The sequence below is a fragment of the Varroa destructor genome, unplaced genomic scaffold, assembly GCF_002443255.2.
Source record: "Varroa destructor unplaced genomic scaffold, Vdes_3.0 BEIS01000007.1, whole genome shotgun sequence".
In the NCBI taxonomy this organism is placed as follows: Eukaryota; Metazoa; Arthropoda; class Arachnida; order Mesostigmata; family Varroidae; genus Varroa; species Varroa destructor.
This window is the reverse complement of record NW_019211460.1, coordinates 35,750,301-35,770,817: the sequence shown is the minus strand read 5'-3', so window position 1 is coordinate 35,770,817 and position 20,517 is coordinate 35,750,301. Positions and strand designations below refer to the sequence as shown.

Genomic DNA, 20,517 nt, shown 5'->3' with positions numbered 1-20,517 from the left:
CGGTACCGTGCAACATGCTTTCACGTTGACATATCTTCATGTAGAATCTTTACTAGAAACTACGAATAATGTCTCTAAGCCAATATAAAGGATAAAAAAGCATTGGTCGTTGTAAGTGACAGACCTTAAACCTGAACAGGTTCTTCAGCCAAAGAACAGCGTGATCCATGTGTGTGTGTTCGGACTGTGGAGGTGTGACACTCTAGAAAATGTTTAAAAAAGGCGAGACCATTGATCAGCGTTTGTGCCTAGTCCACTTATATCGGGGGAACGAGCTTACTCACAAGAAAGAATTCAAAGGGTCCACTCATTTTGCTTTAGGACGACCCCAGGCAATATATGAAAAGAAAAACCTGTAAAAATTGACGTGCAACAACTAGAATAAGAGATTTTTCAACATCCTCTTTATTATCCTGAACTTGGGCCGACTAGGGGAAGAACCTATTGTTCTTTTTATCGAATAAATAGAGCAAAAATGGGCAGCAAAGTTTTTGCAAATAACATAGGCCTCGGAACTTGGATAGATAAGTTTTTTGAAACCATTTTGGCGAAGTAAAGTCAAACATTTAATCGAATGAAAAGAGATATATAAATTTCAGTTATGATACAATTGCTTTCATAAGAAATATGTTTTTGTGATCATTTGAAAAAAAAACTTTACAGAATCGAATTATTGAATATTAAAACTCTAAGTATTTTCACTGGTGTCGACTAATTCTGATAAAATAAATAGAAAAAATTGCCACTATATCACTTCCTCGAATAGTTGAAAACTCGCGGGACACACGGCAAGAGCTATGCAATAATTATAACAAATCGGCCCGCTTGTCATGACTAAAAATAGCACGATTCTGCAGCTTTGAGCGATTTATACATATAAGTTAACTCTAGTATCTACTCGGGTAATGTTAGAACTGAAAGATGTTATACCGTGAATAACTTAACAACGAATGTTCTATTATATAAACTGAGACAATAAATGACGCGGAAACTGTGGTTTATTCTGTTATTACATAACAATTTTGTTAAATTCGATAAAATCAACCAATATTAGTAATAATACGTGAAATTATAATCATAGCTTACTATTACGTTATGATGCGATTACTTAGCGCAAGCCATATGGTGTTTTTTAAACCGTTTTCTAGCAAAAGCGAAAATTACCTCAGAACAAAAACTGCAAAGTGCTATCGCAAGAATTGTTTATACTTTTACAGACAATCTGGCAGTCTTTATTACCCTATGAAATGAATTGAAAGCGTCATTGTTTACATATGATATATATACATTGCAATCGGGCTAAGCTGCTGGTCGTTTAAAAAAGATGCACATATATTGTACATATATATCCGGTTAACTCCCGAAAGGAATACTATTTATTTGGTTAATTTCTTACATCATTCATATGTGTCATAGAAACAAGTATAGATAGATTGTTTTTCTGAGAAGTTGAAGAAAAGAACCTCTTGAAAAACTTCATCTAATCAACTGTTATAGAACTTATACTCTATCACACAACAGGAACATTTCACTGTAATATATTAAACACAGCAGTTTTGGGACTTTTGAAACAATCGCAGTACCTGCACCTGCAGCTTATCGTATATCGCCCTGAAGCCTTCACTATGTGATTTTGTTAGCAGGCGTACAAGTACCATTTGTGAGGGTAATGTAGATGGGTGGTAGAAGCCCCGGAGAAGCCTCAAATGGCCTTGACTAGCTCTTGCCGTATGAGGAAAAGCAGCAGCAGCAGCACATGACGACGTCATGACGGTAATTTAGCTTCATTGCTAACGTTTCCGATTTTCTGCTTTTGCTCCACGTTGTCTGCAGCAATTTATTTAGTTATGTTCGGTTTGCTGATCCTGATGCTGCTTGCCCCACGAGGTCTCCTAAGTATGCCCCAGCTCTCCGTATTTCCTTGCTTCTCTTACCCTTTTATCTACACACTGCTGCGTAGCACATGATTAGTACAAGCAAGATCGCCTGCGAAGCCTTCTTGTTGTGAACACATGTTATGTTTACTTCGAAAATAATATCATGAAAGAGAGATAATAATATAATTTGCCGTTAGAGTCCAGTCATTGTCCAGCATCTGTTCGATGATGCATCGCAAGGGTTTTCACGGTTGGCTCTATACTCCCCCGCCATTTTTAAGAAGTGAGTTTATTTCTAGCAAAACATTAATTACTAAAACCATACACCGAAAGTAAACTAATTTTATTTAACACATCGCGTAGGATACTCGTGGCGTAACCAATATGAGATAAGGCGGTTAATGCAAACATGCGGGATACTTTACCGTACTTTTTACCGTACATTTACCGTACTTTGGCTGTCTGCTTGATTAGCTTACTTAATAAATTTATTTAATTACGAGTACAGGAACTTTATTTATTTTTCATTAGAAAATCAACCTTTTAATAATTACGATATGAAACCGAGCTTTGATTACATAGACATCTATCTATGTTATCTAAACATATAATATAGCTATTATTTAGCGAGCTCTCTTTTAGCCAACTTCCACCGCCAACAAAGACAGAATTTTGTTGTTTTAAAACATTGGTTAGGTTAGTACCACGGTCAAAGTCAATCAGGCGTGCTCAGTCTGTCAAACAGATTAGAACGTACATCGAAAGGCAGTAATTGTTAGGGAAACGAAATTCTTGCTTAAAGTATGTCTTCATTATAACGTGTGCCGATCTCTTCGCCGACAATAAATTAGTTGCTCAGTTAACTGCTAATTGTTTGCCTCGTATCCGATTTGTAATAAATGATAAAATATTTATTCGATAAAACATAGTCACATGCTGTGCTTCGCTGTCGTTATGTGCTTCTGGTCATAATAGAGGAGTGCAATTTCTTATCAGGCCTGTCTACTACCATTTCAATTATGTCAGCGATCGAGTTAGAGAAAGGCCGAAGAAAGAAGCCCCCCCTGGCTCCGATCGCCGGGATTCCTCAGAAGTGCCATTTCTCCGGCTATTGGGCTCCCTGGCTCTCGTTCAATTGTCTGGGTATATGTGGAGATCATTCAAACGGCTATGGAACAGTTTCGGCAGCATACCGCCTGCTTAGTCGTCCACTAGTCGGCCCCTGCCGGGCATTCCTAAGCGTCGTCCCACAGGGCTTCTCGAAGGACAAAAACACAAGGAGAAGAGATGGCGATAAATGAGAGCGAGCCGAGGTCAGACCTTAGGCCACAGAGCTTTGCTGCCACTGGAACAACCCAAACCCACCAGAGGTGGCCTAAGAAAAGATCGTTTGTTGTGTTCCGCTTTTCATGCTAGGCTACGCGGACGGACAAACGTCCGTCGGTCGGTACCGAAGGACGTGGAGGTACTGTTGTCTTCCCCTACGAGAATGTGTTTCCTTTTTTTCTTCGCTTCGCCTTTGGCTTGTGCTTCATAAGTGGCCACTCATTTCTATCTGTCCCTTGGGCAAAAGACGATGGCAGCGGACCAATGAACGATATGCCTAAGATTTCGCGGAAGCCTGAGGCGGCACTAGCAGCAGCTCCCAATCCGGGGTCTCCTCGTTGTTACTATTGCTGCTGCTGAGGCCGCCACCGCCCCCGCTACTGCTGGGGCTGCTGTCACGAATGTCTACCACTTTGTCTATCTGTCCATCCGCTCGCTGTTGCTGCCGGTAGCTACAAACTGACGGCAATCGACTGAATGTCGCTTATACGGCTCTCCGACAGGGGGCACAACTGGACCTACGCAGATCTTCCGGGTAAGCTTAGCGATGTGCACTGTTGGTTTGCCTACTGTGGGTCAACTTACTTACTGGGCTTCTGCTTTGCTATTGCTTTTGTTGCTTGGTGGCGGTAGCAGTCGTAATGTAACGCAAAAGACAACGCATGGTCGAGGAGTACAAGGGCAGAGGCGACCTCTAGTGGGTCGACTGACTGACTGACTGGCAAAAGATGTTCTGCTGCTTTTAGGCGAGAGGAGAGAAAATGAGGGCACGGACTGGTGTGGTACAGGGCGGTTGTTAGAAAGTTGGAGATTAAGGGATAGTAAGAATAACACGGGACGAGCCATACTGACCACTGCTGAGAGCAGGCAAGACAATAGGGGCTCTTTGAACAAGCATCATACTCCGTCTTGCGATATTGTCCAAGGCTAAGCACCAAGTTACTACTCGCTGTCGCCCATCGTATGTATAACCCATCGCAAGCTCTTTTTCTGTCTTTAGCGGGGTGCCTTTGCGAAGTGCGTGTGTACACTATGGCCACCAGCTTGGCTCGCCGCGGCGGAAGCGACAAACCACGAGCCCCATGGCAATCATCATCGTCAGCCCGCCGCGGCGACTAGCAACGGACGAACCGACCAATGGAGCGTCCGTTCGTCCAAGCGGCCTACAATAAAGCAGGCAAGTGAGATCTAGAAAAAAAGAACTATTCACTCCCGCTTCGACCGTTCTCCACCGTTCTCTCAGCTAGCGCACCCCATTGCTTCGATACTGCCCATCCTACAGCAAATAATATCTCCGCCTAGCTGTTATGGTTGCCGGCTATAGCTCCCATAGGGGCATTCCAGGTGGCCCAATCTAGAGCGAACATAGGCTCCACACAAAGAATGACAAAGGGCTTCGCCGAGGTTATAAGCAGCCTACATCGCATTTTCCTGGCACTATTGAGACATATTTGGATATCATAAACAGAACGTTGATTATTTATCTACGATGATCATCTATATACATATATATGTATACGACATCAGATCAGATCTAAATATTACATGCCTACATAGACAATAATGGTATTTGGAATGCAAAACGCCTATTACACTGACTGAGTGATTACGATCGACCGTATTTAGGTCGTGGTCTACCTAAACCTGGAAGGTATGTCAACTCAATCCAGGCTTAATACGAAATTACATTGACTGCCAAGTTCTTGCTTTTTGAAAGGAAGTTTCCGATTAAATATTGTTAAATCGTTTACATGCCCTCGTCTTATGCCCAAGAACCCTAATATATCCTTACACAGGCCACGACGTTTGTTAAAGCATGACTCGGAAGCATAATAATTACTGCACAGTAAATATTGCATTTTTTTTCGGTTTTTAACTTCGGATTCCTCAGAATTCGTAAGTGTTATACTTCAGATGCTCGAACCACAGTATAGACGCAAGTGCAAGATAAGTCGTAATATTTTCTTGTTTAATTTTATTTTAAACTAATCTCCAATTATAGCCCTCGACAAAGCCCTATCGATAAGTTACTGGCTAATAAGAAAACGCTTATTCACATAGTAATAAAGTAACTTACGCTACTTTCCCAGCTACTTCAAAAAGTGTAAACCTATTGATGATACAAACACCCCAAACAAGCTGCAAAAATCGTTCCATATACTATTTGTGACATTTTTTATCAGACTAACGGTCAACTATAGATTCTTTCTAATTGGTTCATACTACCACAGTATGGGCGCTAGTTGATAGCGATTTTTTATGTTTACAACTGAAGAGAAGTTACACTAACTTGTAATGTTCAGGCCCGAAATACACGTCACTATTTTTTAGCCACGCCTTGGATACATATATCTCAATGATTTTTTTCGGAAATTGTAAACTTTTGTCGTAATGGGACACCCTCTAGTTTATTATGAGAAGCGTTACTTAATAGGCGATAATAATTCCTAAAAAATGGTAATTCTGATCGCTATTTGACTGAGGCTTCTAATAGAAATTAACTATAACTAATCATATAACATTCGTTAAGCAAATTAGATTTTGACATCACGTCAATTCAGTCAAATGTAACATTGAGGGCCACCTTCTGTGAATCACGAGTGCACATTGTACCGTCTGTGCTTGGCCTGTCTACTGCCTTCCAGCTTCCCAGTGGCTCATTATACATTATTCAAAGAGGGAAAACCGGACGTTAGGACGTGCTGAAGGAAGGTACCGCGTTCACTCGACACTTGGCTTCAATCTTGAGCTCCGATGTCCTTTCGCTGCCCTGTAGCTGGGTGTCTGTGACACGGTGCGAGTGTGAGTACTGCAACCGGCGGATGTAGTCGAACCTCTGGTCCGAAAGAAGGGCGACGAAGTCCGAAGAGTCGGATACTCTCGCTGCCAGGCCGACGGCTATGGGAAAGCTAGAGCCGTCTAGAAGGGAGAGGATGAAGAGGAGGAAGTGTTTCACCTTGAAGAAGAATAGCCTCAGGCCAGAGTATGACGGTGGCTGAAGCTAATGACGCGTAAACAGAACGAACCCACCGGGGAGATAGAAGAAGACAAAGAGAGAGAGAGGGTGGAGACGACAAATCGCGCTGGTTCGCGAGGGCGGATTCAAAGCAGATTAGACGCTATGTGTCCACGAGGCCTTTTACACCTGCCCTTGTCATCCACGAAGTTCCCGGGCAAGCAGCTTGTGAGAGCTCCAAAACCTGCGAAATTCAGGCGAGGTGGATCAGATGGCGGCCTCCCTCAAAATCTGATATGCAAGCAGCTATGTCGCACCGCTTTCGATAGGGGGTCGCAAGTCCGTCGACAACTGGAACGAATAGATAAAACCGATAAGTTATGCGTCATATTTCCTTATTAGTTACGCAGCATGTATGGAAAATATCAAGCCGGGTTTTGTATTTACGTTGTTTGGTACGAGAACGTTTCATATAATTCGTTTTCGTGAAATGAGCCTTAAGTGATTTAATGGACAATTCTGCGAAGTTAACAAACAAAAAAAACTTAAGAGCGAATTGGCACTGAAACGTTTAACAGGAGAATGCAGTGAACTTCAATCGATGCCTTTCTATTATCTCGGAAATTTTTATTAGGATTATTCTATGTGTTTAGCCCAGCAGATGCATTATATGATATTTTCTAATGCAACATAAAACACAAATGCACCATGTAGGGTGCACTGCGTTTAGATGCGCCTCCAGATATGTACTGTATAACTGTGGGTATTTGCTGTTCGTTTACCTATTCTATATTAGACATAAACAAATTGAGTGAAGACATCTCCATTTAAGGACGTAAACACGCCGTTTACTTACGCCCATGGATGCTTTATAATAAATAAGTATACTTTTTACGTACCGTTTACTCAAATATGGCAACGCAAGCCTATTTTTTCTATTGACTTCTAACAATGTAAGTAAGCTTTTGTAAAATCTTTAAAAAAAAATAGATTTCTTTATTGAAAAGGGATGTTCATACTAACTAGCGTAGGTCATAGGTGATTGGCCGTGGATAACTTTTCAACTGTCAAGTTCAAGTCTAAACAAATTATCTTATGACGCTTTAGCTGACTTGCAGTGTTTACGTTTTTTCTGTGCTCTATAGGTATGTTACGATAGAATGATATTTAGGCTAAGCGATTTGTTAATACTGGCGGAGACTCAAAAGATTATTCTTCATGGCGTAACAGGTTCGTCGCGAATTGCGCACCTACGCACCCGTCGCTATTTATTATCACTTTACGCATAAGTATGGGTATACATTACAATGATCGGCGTGGATGCGTTCGATTTGTGCTGTTCCTTGCTGCGGGCGTTATCGATCGACTCTAAGGCTAAATAAAGCGTAGCGTATATAAGTAAAGATTCATTGGGTTAGGCAAAAAATACGACCCAAGTGTCTTCCATTGCACGACCCAGATTTTGACTCATGTATAATACTAAAGTATATATATATATATACTAAGTATATATGACATGTACGTACGTCGAAACAGACGTGCGTATCTGGCAATACTAGCTAGGGATCGTGGGCTATCATCATTGTATGTCGCACGCCCTTTATTGCAAATCAAATTTGCTTTATTTGCAGATACACCTGTTCCAAACAGTATTTGCGCAGCATTCGAGGGACAGATATTGAAATCATTCAGTTTTCAGGCACTCCCTATCTCTTTGCAGGACTACATTGTGTACGTAAACGCAAACAGGGTATCGCGTGTCTCTACTTAGCTCACGGTAACTTGTCTACTCCTTCGATCAACTGTTTCATGCTTATATTTTTTTAAATAAAAATTATGCGCTGTAATTCGTTGGAACTCATAATTTGGGCGGGTAAGTTACGAAAACTTAGGTTAAAAACAAACCAGATTTGATAATGTCGGACATATCTTTAATTCAATATTGGCCAGCCAAGTCTGCGCAAGCATGACTGAGACGCACTGTTAAACTCCCTAAGAAATATTTTATTTACTACCGTTATACAGTTGTCCGAGAAGTTCACGCCTCTATTTTCTCACAGTCGTCCCTTTTCGTTATGGTAAGATCTACGCAATACTTAACAGTGATTAGAATTGAAACATCGTAAAATAATGTATGAATACAAAACGCTCACAAACTGCTGGTTCCGCCTCGTTTCTTCTGGGCGTCATAAACCTCTTTAAAAAGAAAAGGGATAGAAGGAAAGTGGGCGAAAGAAGAAGACAAAAGGATATTTAGAATGAAAAGAACTGGAATCGTAACACGACAGCGTCTTACAGACTCTTTGTGCAGCACTGTCTCATTGGTTGGCTGCGGGGCAACGCTGGAAGCATCTCTATTTGTCTGGCCATCTCCTTCGGCGACTCCACTCAGGCGAAGATCATCGGATATCCTAACCTTGCTCCTCAAGCTCGTAGTATCCTGGGTTGAGGGTACAATTCAGAATGGACCTAGCGATCCAGGGTGGGATGAAAATTCACGAAGTAGCCAAAGGCGAAGACTTGCTCTGGATCACACTTTACGGAAAGATTGATGGAGATACTTGGCGATGTGAAACGCGGGTGAAGCCGCCTCACGCTGCGGCCTGCAGACGACCGTTGGGCGAGGGGAGGAGGCTGCACGGGAAGAGGAAAAAGAACGAATATAGGAAAGAAGATAGGATTGTGTCTATCGAACCAGCAAATCCCCTAAAGCACTCTTGGTATTTGGCCACTCGTTGAAGGCGCGATGAGGCTCGATGCAGATTTCAAAGAAGATAAGCCAAACGAGTGGTGCGGAGGAGACGCGATGTTGGTGGCGTAGGATGACGCCGGGAATATTCGCGAGGGCAGCCGCTAGCGTCATCGCCATTGTCGCCATACACAGCCATTCCATTCAGCAAGCCCAGCATTTTTAGAAGCTTGATGTTTATATGCTATATAAACGCCACAATCAGTTAATAATAGATATAAAATAGTCCTAGCTTGAGGTAAAGCTCTTACAGGTAAAGGACGCATGTGCATGTTGAGCAGAAATACTCTGTTATGTGTGCAATATGCACGCATCCAGATTGATATGTCAGTCTTTGGCTTATCAGTGTCAGATGTTCATCATTTTCTACAATATAGAATTTATCTGTAGAAGCCGGTCAGGATAATATAATTTTCTCTCGAAAAGTAGGCTTTCGTCTATGCTCCATTTCACGTGGGTGGGTCGTTTGTATGGAAATGTGTGGGAAGCGACCAAAACTAAATAACGTCTAGTGTGTTTACAAAGTAAGCAATTTTTTTTCTGGTGGATGGCATAACTTGAGTCCTTCCTCCTCGGGTAGTTTCGATCAAACTTTTATCGCGTTTCTTTCTCATGAAAGAAAGTATCTGTGCATTCTTCTAGAAAAGACTTCTCCAACGCGCTCCATGTTACGAATGAACATGGTTGCACATCACTGGGTTACAAAACCTGATACCGTAGATTAAATACATTTGTTAAGAGGCAGATTGTTCATTTCATTCATAGATGGATGACGCATCGCTCCGACACGAATACAATGCAAATCAATAATTAGGAGCAGTCACAGCTTACTTTTTAGAGATGTTTGCAAGCATGGCTTTTCAAGTAGCAAGTTCTTTACTTTGTTACCATGTCGGAAAGGACATACTGAAAATAAATCATATTGAGGTTAAACGCTACACATCTATGAAGACAATGGTGCTTCATACTTCGTGGGATGGTTCTGTGTTACAGCGCTGACGCTGTCTTCTATGATAGAACTTAAACTTGGGATTCTGTACGACGCAGAGAGAGAGAGAGAGAGAGAGAGAGAGAGAGAGAGAGCGAGTGGATGCACGTATAATGAACTTGGGTTTGAATCAAGATTGATCTATTGTGCAAAAAAGGTGCTTAAGTAAAACTAATTTTTCTATCTACCGGCCGATGCGGGCACACACACGCGCACAAGAAGTGTTTATGCGAGTTACTTACTCATAAACACCGTGTAAATAGAACTAATTAAACTATACATTTATAATTTTAACACATCATTTAATTGAAAAGTCTAATGTTAATTTAATGTACATAGCGGAAAGAGTATTCGTAACGAATTGAGTTCCGGACTATATTGAACAAAAATGCATGAGGAAAATTTCGTGTATACAAGGGCCACCCTAATAGATGTGATTCATACATACACAACACAATACATAAGAAAAAAGCAAAACAGTCAAATTTTTTTGGAACAGATTTGGCTTGATCAGAGATTAGGAACGCCGCATTCAGAAAAGAGGGTTCGTTCGCCAGTTGACAAATGACCAACAACAAGGGATGAATGGTCGAGTTTTCTAATAAAATCGTCTTTAGCAACAAGACCCATTACCATTTTAATGGCTCCGTTGCAACGAAAACCGATGAGAAGAGCACGCACCTCAAACGAGTTACTGTCACGCGTAGATTTTGGGCTTGAAACGCCATTAGATCATTTTTCTCTCGACGCTGTCGAAAAGGCACGGGTGGCCAATGACGGTTAAATCAACACGGTTCTACTTACTACACATTACGCGAATTACACTATCACGTGAGATGTTTTCCGGTCATGTAGTATTTCATGTGGGCAAACTTGGCCTCCTAAATAGTGCGATTTGACGCCTTTCAATTTTTTCTTCTCCAAAACTTCCGAAGTCAAAAATTTACATCGGCAAGTCTATGGCCACTTAAGCCCCGAAGGATAAGATGATACGCCATATCACTGAGATATAACATGAAAGCGTGCAAATGGGCCAGCAAAGCCAACGAGACATGCTGTTCTACATAATTGCGTCGTTGATTCATGTCAATTTTATGATAAAATTGAAGATTTCGGTATCAAAACAAAAAACGCGTTGTTCTTCCTGGAATTAAGCACTTCCGCTTTTATTGGAGCGTCCTATACATAATACTATACGGTTTTTTGCACCGGCTAGCGTATGTTTTACCGCTTGCCGGTAAGAACGAGCGCTTCAAGGCCACTCGTTTTGCGCTTGTATAGCCATCAACTTGTATGACTTCTTAAAAATGGTATTATATATTTTTTCAGGCCCTGCTAACCCTATCAAGCGGGATGCTCACACCCCGTGACCCGAGTCTACTTCCAGTGTCTAATATAACAGTAACAGGCCTCTGTCAAAGCTTCCCGCTACAGATATCATGAGAATTCCCAGAGGTGCCCTCGTGGGAATCCTCATGATATCTGTAGTTATTAGCAACATTTTCGGGGTCGTTGCTTATACCTTGCAGCCACCTGCTTTTATGTCCGGATTTACATATATCTCAGTGTATTGGGCCCTGAAAATACGTCGTACTGGTATGCACCTGAAGCCTGATGCTTTAACCTCGTAGGTTATTACCTTTCAGTGCTTGATTCTAATGGAAAGCAACTCATGCGAGAAAACAGAAGGGCCCTAACGTGTCGTCTATATAAGTAGAAATCATTTTCATAGAGAAGGAAAGGACATTATCTAGCCAGACTAGCTGAGATCTACCAATTTACGCTGAGATTGTTTTTGGAAAAAATACCTCGTGCATTCTATAGGATAAACACAGAATCCATAAGATTCTGTGATGCGTGCAATAACGGGCAGTCTAACGGAATCTAATCCTAATCACTACCGGGTTTAGTATGCTAGTTTCCAACGAAGAAATATCTATTAATACAGTATGTCGCTTGTCGCATTTTATGCTTCCCTGTCGTGTAATAGATGTTTCGCTACCGATAATGCAATGGCAAAATGAGACTCGGAACGGATCGGTCCCAACGCTCGAAGCAACCTTATTGGTTTCCAGTAACCAGCACGTTTTTAGTAACCTCCCTTCAAATTCGCGTCTGAAATATTCCGGTACCTTGTGTGATACAACGACAGATGGGTGGTAATGATACGCGGCGATGTCGGTCGCGCCAGGTAGGCTTATCTCGTTTGAGGCCGAAGCTTCCTTTTCAGATCCTTTAATCACCCAGATCCTCAGACCTTTAAACACTCTATTAGCTGAGAATTTCGGTGTCTACGTTATAAAACCCTCGTATACGAAGCTGAAAAAAAGTAGGACAGAAATATTTTTTTAGACAATTTTCTGGCATCATCAAGTTCTGTTGATCTTGAGAATAGCAGTTTCCGTTGGACGTTGCGTGTGGTTTAAGATCGCAACGAATATTGGATAATGTCAATGGAGAGCTGGCCCGTCGCCTGATCGATATCTGTTTGTTCTCAAGCTGAGACTAAAAGTAGAAGTTTAGAAAAATTAACTTTAGCCAGCAATACCGTGATAGTATTGAGCCGAATTAGCGGCACACCGACAAACTATAGACAAATAATATAGTTAATAAAGATAATTTTTTTTTGTTGTTCTTTTAGACAATTTGCGTGAAGTTTCGGCTACAAATTTCGTGGAAATTGTTACACCATTTCTGTATTAGATGTAACCCTAAAAAAAATATGCCTAGACACATTTAGCCTAGCATAATTGATTGAATTTCAATTAAACTATAAGTAAAAGATGACTTGGTGAAAATATCAATATGCAGTAACTGTACATTTTCAATGCCAGACGTATATACATTCAGTGTGTACTCAAATAGTTGCTGATCAGACTGTTTTGCTGCCTCGTATATTGGCACCTGAAATTTCGCAAACCGGCCGCACAGGGGCTGTATCTCGACGTTTCGTAACGCCAAATCTGCAAAGATCTTGCAGAGTTGAATGTAACATCTCTAAAATCTCCCTGAGAGCATGGGAGACACGGCCTACTGTTTCATTGCTGCTGCTGCTGCTGTTGCTGTTGTTGTTCTACCCCGACCGATCTAATAGTATACCTATCAACGCGAGGCGCATCATTGGCTAAACCCTTTTATGGAGTTGTTTGTGGCTTGGTTCGTCCAAAATGGAGATCTACACACTAACATCTTGGTCATCTCATCCAAGTAATGCACGATGTGATGACCCGCTCCTCAACGTAACGTTTCAAGAAAGGTCTTGGCAGTGGCATTAACTGAGTGGCCTAACGTTGTTTGGCAGGAAACGCTGGGCGCATCCGTCAGACACAGGAGGGCGCCTGCTATAGCACGAGCGATCTGCGTTTGCTTTCTCGGCATGTATGCACGATAGTATTGTACATATAATACATAATGCCCTAGACTAGACACGACAAACCGAAACTCGGCTGTGGAGAAGCCGATACTTGTGTGAATGTGCGTGTTAGCACGGGTTGATGTGAAGGAGACCGGCTGCTTAGTGGCCACCCTGACGGTTTGGGTCTTATATCCTTTTAGTCTAATTGCGTTGTGACCTCGTGCAAGTGAATCATGCCGCCTGGCGTCTTTGCTCGCAGCTCGTAACTTGGCATGACCCCGTTCGTTGAAGCCGCCTAGTGAAGCCAGCGACTGACTGACTGACTGACTGACTCAGTGCTCTGTATGGCTGTAGTAGTGAGACTTGCCGTGGCGTGGCGCAAGCTGCCGATGGCCGAGCGAGAGATGAGCTGCGTGAGCTTGTATGTAAAAGTAGTCTTGTTGTGAGCGGACGCAGAAGAAACGCTTGACCAGTTGCTGAAGTAAGCCAGCTGCATCACATGCATAACGCGATTTTCAGCCAAAATGAATATTAACGTTTTTTTTTTCCCGCAGCGTAAGGGTAAATTAACAGTGCAAACATACTTCACTTGTCTTAGGAGCTAGTTTGTGTTCTCGTACATCCTAATTATTTAGCGACGGGAAATCTGTTAGTGGAAACGCGGACATCTACGTCTATACATTCTTTGCGTGCGTACACATATAAACGCTTAATTATTACGCTGAAAATTAGTGTTTGAAATAATGAAAAATGACTTGGGGTATTTTTTTTCTCTAGGTCCGATAAAAGAACGATATACGGGGCTTAAAGGAAATCAAAAAACGAGGAATGAGATGACACAATGCTGACTGGACTTATTATGGGAAATACAGGTAACAGATAGAAACTAGGTTTAATTTTAGCACTACATTTGTAGAAGTAATCTTTGATACGTCTTCTTTAAGCTAAAAAATAGAAGGCATACGTGCTGTCCAACGTGCAGTTTGGACCCAAAGAAACATAGGTCAAAAATCCTCGTTCATATACGGAACCATAAGAATTTATGAAGCTTATAAATGGTGAGAGCAGGTAAATTGTATATAGTTTCGTCAATTTCGTACTAATAGTATCTTTTTCGGTACCTCATTATAATAATTACGCTGACCTTTAAACACCTTTGCCTTTTTGAACCTACTCAGATTAGCACTCCCTACTCGGCGGTATGAAAAGAGGTAAAATAGGGTTCTTGGAAAAGTTCACTGTCCACATATGTACTAGCCCTAGTAGTGTTAAGCAATACAGTCTGCATTTGCTACACTCTTCCCAGTTCCGCTTCGCACCCAGATCAAAATTATCGATTTCTTTGCTGGTATCCTCCTAGTCCCTACCCTTGGGTCCTGAAATCAAAAAAGACAAAAAGGGAATAACAAATTGGATAGTTAAGGATATTTTTGCGGTCTGCCATTATTTGAGGCGGTGGAAGCCTCCATTGGCATGTATGTCACAGCGGGAACGTGTAAAAGCTGCGGGAGAGCTCTAACATTGCCTTGACAACTTTCACCTGAAAGACTCTTTCTTAAGGCCATTCGTATTTCTTTATTTTATTAGTGACTTACTCTACGCTGTCAAAAGCTATGCGATCTACTATACGGATGACGACACATTTTACCCAGCTCAAACCTTATAACAGAAAGTGTAACTAGCAACTACAGCGGCCTCAGCTATCCTTATTGTAACATCGTTAAACAATGCTCAATTAACAAAACCCAAAGTATTCTCCTTTGTTCCAAGTTAACCCATTCTATTATATTTATCTGATTCGGTGAATTCGGAATCTAGCTATGTTATTTTTATCTTCAGTTATTTGAGCATCTATGATGAAGAAACCCTTCAGAAGGACCTCCAGCCGTCTTCCCTCCCCGACGCTAATAGAAAAGGCAAACTAGATAGACAAATACGCACACTAGAAGAATTGTCAACCGTTAACGTTCTCGTTTGAATGCGCTTCTAGTTGTAGTTCCAGTCAAACATAAAGGAAGATTAATTCTATGATTTGAGATAGAGTAAATGACAAATCTGAAAGACGGTTCTAGCAAATCTTTGACTGAATTACCGAACAATTAGGCCCGCTAGAATTTACTGCGGCAGGACCTATGCAGCAAATAGGAGTAAGAGGTTCAATGGTTACTTCTGAAAGCAAGATCCTAGTTACGACCGCTTTTATCCACTAAGTACTGCCGCCTTTGAAATTTACACTCGCAATTACCGTAACTCAATCTATCAAGTAGTTACCATAATGAGCGTAAATTTTTCTTCGAAGAGAACCTGCGAAACGACGAGAGGCCATTTGACGGCAAACTGATAATTTCCTAAGCGCGTCTGTTCTTTCGGACTATCAGAAACAACAATAGAACAAAATTTTATGGAGAAAAAATTTAACGAAAAAAACTGATTAGCAACAAATGTAATTAAAAATAATAGATATATAACAGAAAAGTGCAATATTAAATAGACATAGAAAAAATAAGCGTACCCTTGTGCTGCCACAAAAGTTCACAATAAGACTAAAATCCAGCATGACTGAGAATACAATACGTAGTAGTGATTCATTTCATCATAAAGAGCTAGGAAGAATCCACATAACCAGCAACTGGGTATGCAACGTTACAAATCGTTGATCATACTTAGTTTCTAAAAATACAAAGACTGACAATCTGCTATCGTTCTCGAAACTCTCCATTGGTCAGACAGCCTCGTAAGATGACTTAGATTTGTCTCACTGAAAAACCCTATATATGCCGCTATAATTGATAGTCGAAATTCAACAAAAACTTTCCAACAAAAACTAGGGGAAATTCTGTGTTATTCGAAAGAGATCTACAAATTTGAGCGTCTTAGAATCAGTTCTAGCCGTTGTTGTTGGCTTTTACTGGGCTGATTATATTTACTTCAACCGATGTCCTCACGCTTATCAGTGGGCAGACTTGCTTTTTCAACGCCTCATTCAAGGACAGTGCCTTGGCAGAGAGAGGGCTACGAACAGCTAAAAACCCTTTTTGCCGTTGCTTTCGCCGCTACAGCTACCACTAACTCTGCCTCTGTTCCTGGACATTCTCTCTGCTGCTGCAGCTGTATTAATTTGGGGTCGTAGTTTCTGTAGTCCTGTTTAGCTAGCCGCTATCGCCAGCGAACACTCCTCCCTATTAGAAAACAGTCACAAGGACAGAAATTTGACGTTAATCGGGCGGACGGACTGCGGATTGCGAGCGAAAAATCCGAGAAAAGACATAACGAACGATGGGAAAGCGGTGAAAAACAATGAACAGCATGTTCGGGGTAAATCTAAGCCCTGTAGGGTTATGCTGCTGCTGCTGCTGCTGCTGCTGTCACCCCTGCCATCACCACAGCAGCAGCTGGTCTACCGAAGAAAGAGTTTGAAGCAGATAACTCTCGCAAAAGGTAAAACTAGCTCCGTTAAGTGGCGGATTGGAATGACGCTGGAAAATGGCAGTGGGTGTAACTTGAAGGAGTCAATATTGTAACTAAGAGAGGTGACTATTTCTCGTTTCTTCATTGCTACGTCTATGTATACGTATGGAAGAAACAAGACAGCTCTTTTGGTTTATGGAGGGCACCACAAATGTCCTATGCTACGGCTCATATGCTCATATATGCAGCAAGGGCATTGGCTTTGAAGAATCCTTTGCGCAGTTTGATAGTTCAGCATAATCGAAAAGCATAAAAAAAGGTAGAAACGCACAGAGCAAGAGAAGACCTTTGCACAAATCTAGTTTTCAGGGCTCGTGCAGCCATTGTTACGCACTCAACTTAAAATCAAGTACGTGTATTCTGCACGCACTACGAGCAAACGTAACTTCTGTTACGAAGATTATTTAATCATTTAGTTGAATTATACATTGGAGTACAACCTTTAAAGTCACTCTCAAGTTTTGTATTCAGACATATTGCTTGGGCAACATTAAAGAATACTTACGCATATCAAGCATCATTAATGTGTAGTAGAAGATAGATGACGTTGTGCGTAATCTAGTTTTCGTTGGCTGTAACCGTACGTCAAGTTACCAGAGCCCTTCAAAGACGAAGAGGTCCCGACCGGGTGATTATGCCGGACGGTCAACTCGACCAATGCAAATTCATCAATCCCGTAGCGAACGCGGCGTTTGTAGTCGCATTTCAGTGACGATCGAGCGAAACCAGATCAAGCCTTCTGCTTGTCTCGCGGTCGTATTTTGCTAAGATCTAAGATCTATAGCCATTTCTTTTTTTTATTTTGAGTGACAACTCCCAGTTGGCCACGAAGGATTTCAGCTTTTCCTTGTCCTTCTTACTTAAAGATCATAGTAAAATTTGCACTAAAATTTACATTTCCTAGCTGTTTATTAGCACGAAGCACTTCTAATCGTGCTATATCACTTCTGAATATGACAGCGCCACGCCATTGCCTTGGTCTGAACGGGCTGAAAACGATAACATTAGCTTTGATCGGCCCGATTGAAGCCATTAGGAGTATTGGTTTACTATAGTCATAGAGCTTGTCTTGATGTTTTCTGGTCTGATTAATTATCACGTACCGCTCCGTTACACGCACTGATCAACCTTCTCTAATGCCAGGTTACCCACGCTAAATCCTTAAACACAGTCCAATTGTGTTTAAATTTTGTATCCATAATTATTAAGTGCTCTACTTTACACAGAAAATTAATTTCCATATAAACACTCCACTATTGATTTCCAAAAGGTTCAAAAGGCAAAAGCCCTGACAGCAAATAGGTTTATGGAAAGTCAGCCAAGCAGTCATGTCCATACAACAGAACACATAAATGATCAGATAGAAAATTCTGCTGAAGACCGTTTCGAAGATATTAGAAGTCTTGTAGAAAACGCTGGCTTGACCACAAAGGGTAGCTCTGGAACATATTACGGCTTGCATATATCCATTTATATAAATTTTCGAAAATGATTCCCATTATTCTCCTAAACATTATATCCATTTAGAACTAAGGCACTCTACGTGAGGTACACTAAGGCACAATAGAGTCTAATCCACAAGCTAAAGCCGGTGGCATCTCTCTGTTTCCTCTAGTTGGGAGCGGACAAACGGAAATCACCGCCCGTCGCTGATGAAACATACTGTATTCGCGGACGCCGCAATGCGTAAGTATCGATCAAGGCAAAACATGAGAACGTCGATTTCTCAAAACATTGATATAGAAGCCAGCAGAGTTCCGGCGTCCACTCAAGGCTTCTATTATGGTGTCCGCGCGAGGCACAGCAGTGGAACCGTCTTGTAGAGATTGCGCCGTTTGGTACGATACGTACAACTCAACGGAATCGGCTAAGCCAGTTGTTGTCGTTGAAATCGCGTGAACTCAAGACCATGAAAGCCCAATGCAGGTACTAAACATAGGATACACAACTGAGCTTATAGTAACAACAACAACAACAACAACGCTGCCTTGGAAGCTCACAACGCCGAAACGCGTTTGAAGACAAGCCGATTTGGCTATTAGCCGTCTAGTAGCCCCGCTCTATTTTTCTCGCCTTTAATAAGGTGTCGTAGATGTGGCCTACTTTGACTCATGTGGCCGAGTTATTCTTCCTGCCGTTGCATCCTGATATTTTTGCACAAATCTGGCATGTCCGTAAGGTAGCTATCAGCATTTGTACATTAACGCGTTTCTGTGGAAGTCACCGAAGAGGTTCTATAGCCCGGTAATACATGACGCCAGAAGCTTTTGGGGTGGTAAGTATGCTTTCGGCCACGATGCCGGACGTAGCCAATTCATGTAGGGCGCATATAAGAACATGGTATGCGCGTAACAGGCAAAGTACAGCTGAACATTTATCTTAGATCACTTAGAAACAAAAATTTCCGAAACTTTTGTTCAATTGCTTCATCGTAAATAATCGGAAACTTTGATTTCACTAGAAAATGGCGAGACATTGACAAGGGAGGGGGATTGTGATGCTGCTCCAAGGGGCGCCCCCTGCTAATAGAACTTTGCTCTGTACCCCAGCAAAGGAGACAAGATCAGCTGATACTACGTGGAGCTAAGGCTTTTTCGAACATTGAACTTTAACCTGCTCATCATATTAGAGACTGCTGAACCAAATTTGCGAACTTTTTTTATAGCTCAATTCCCTGAATTCATTTGAGTTTCAGTGATAGCAAAGCTACGCAGAAACATCAAGAGCAGCACAGGTGAAACCTTAATGTAAACATATATTGGACTTCGGCAATAAATTGCTCCCTTCGATCCCTGTGCCACACACCGTAGTCGTAATATCATGACCTGGTGTGATAACTCGGCCCGTATCTCCAATGTAATTTAGAAAAACTCAACATCAATAGACAAATTGTGCACTCGGTGAAAGGCCCTGATACCAACTACAGTGTCAAAGTCCGAAAAATGGTACTCGTTTTGGCAACTCAAAGCAGGATAACCATAATCTACATTTTTTTTTCTCGTTCCCATATCGTTTGCGTTCGCTTCCTTCGAAGTCCTGTTTTATCTGCATGATCTGATAATCGTATCAGCAAAGGGAGGGTGCAACTTGCGGTTCACGCCTTCATCAGGACGTAGCAGTGCGTGTTCGCCAGCCAGACTGTAATATTACCATTACTACCAACATTTTACGTTCAAACGTTGGACGGTGCCTGCACTCTATAGGTGAATCTTTATTATAACATGTTGTATACAGTTCAATGAGAATTTCTGCTCGCTCATGTCAACTACCCGCAGCATGAACTGCTAACAAAATGCCATGCACCTTTTGCTTGCACGCCCCGACGTACAAGGCACGTATTTATCCGTCGTACCGAACGCGTATGTATAGAATCTAAATGTATTAATTAATCTAGTATTCAGTATAATTGTTTGCGGCTAGCGTATTACATCTACTATCCGGAACTATGGCAGCTCAGTCCTAATAAATGTATGCTTATAATATTGTCATAGATAATTACATTCTATTAGTAGGTAGTACTACTAACACTCATAGATACTGTTGGTTGGTTGGGGTGGGTCTGACAAAAATATCGTTACCGGCCGTAGCCGCTTTGTTCTTGAAGTCGGTTAGAATTATCTAAATAAAGGTCTGTATTTATTATGTAATAATGCTGCAGTATAGCCAACCACACAAATAATTACAGTTACGAATTGTGTGCCTGTTTCTTATGAAGTCATCTGTGTTTTTCTAATTTGATAATAACAGGTAACGGTTCAATATCTTTACCGTATTCTATGTAATTATACAGTCTAGCTA

The 20,517-nt window shown here is 41.5% G+C and overlaps 1 long non-coding RNA gene across 1 annotated transcript in view; it reads right to left on the bottom strand.

The window, feature by feature from the left end:
• Positions 1-980: 980 nt before the first annotated feature.
• LOC147754646 (uncharacterized) overlaps positions 981-20,517 on the bottom strand; it is a 65,552-nt gene continuing 46,015 nt past the window's right edge. The window contains exon 4 of the long non-coding RNA XR_015318084.1: positions 981-6,510. This is a non-coding gene — a long non-coding RNA (uncharacterized LOC147754646). The remainder of the gene's footprint in view (positions 6,511-20,517) is intronic.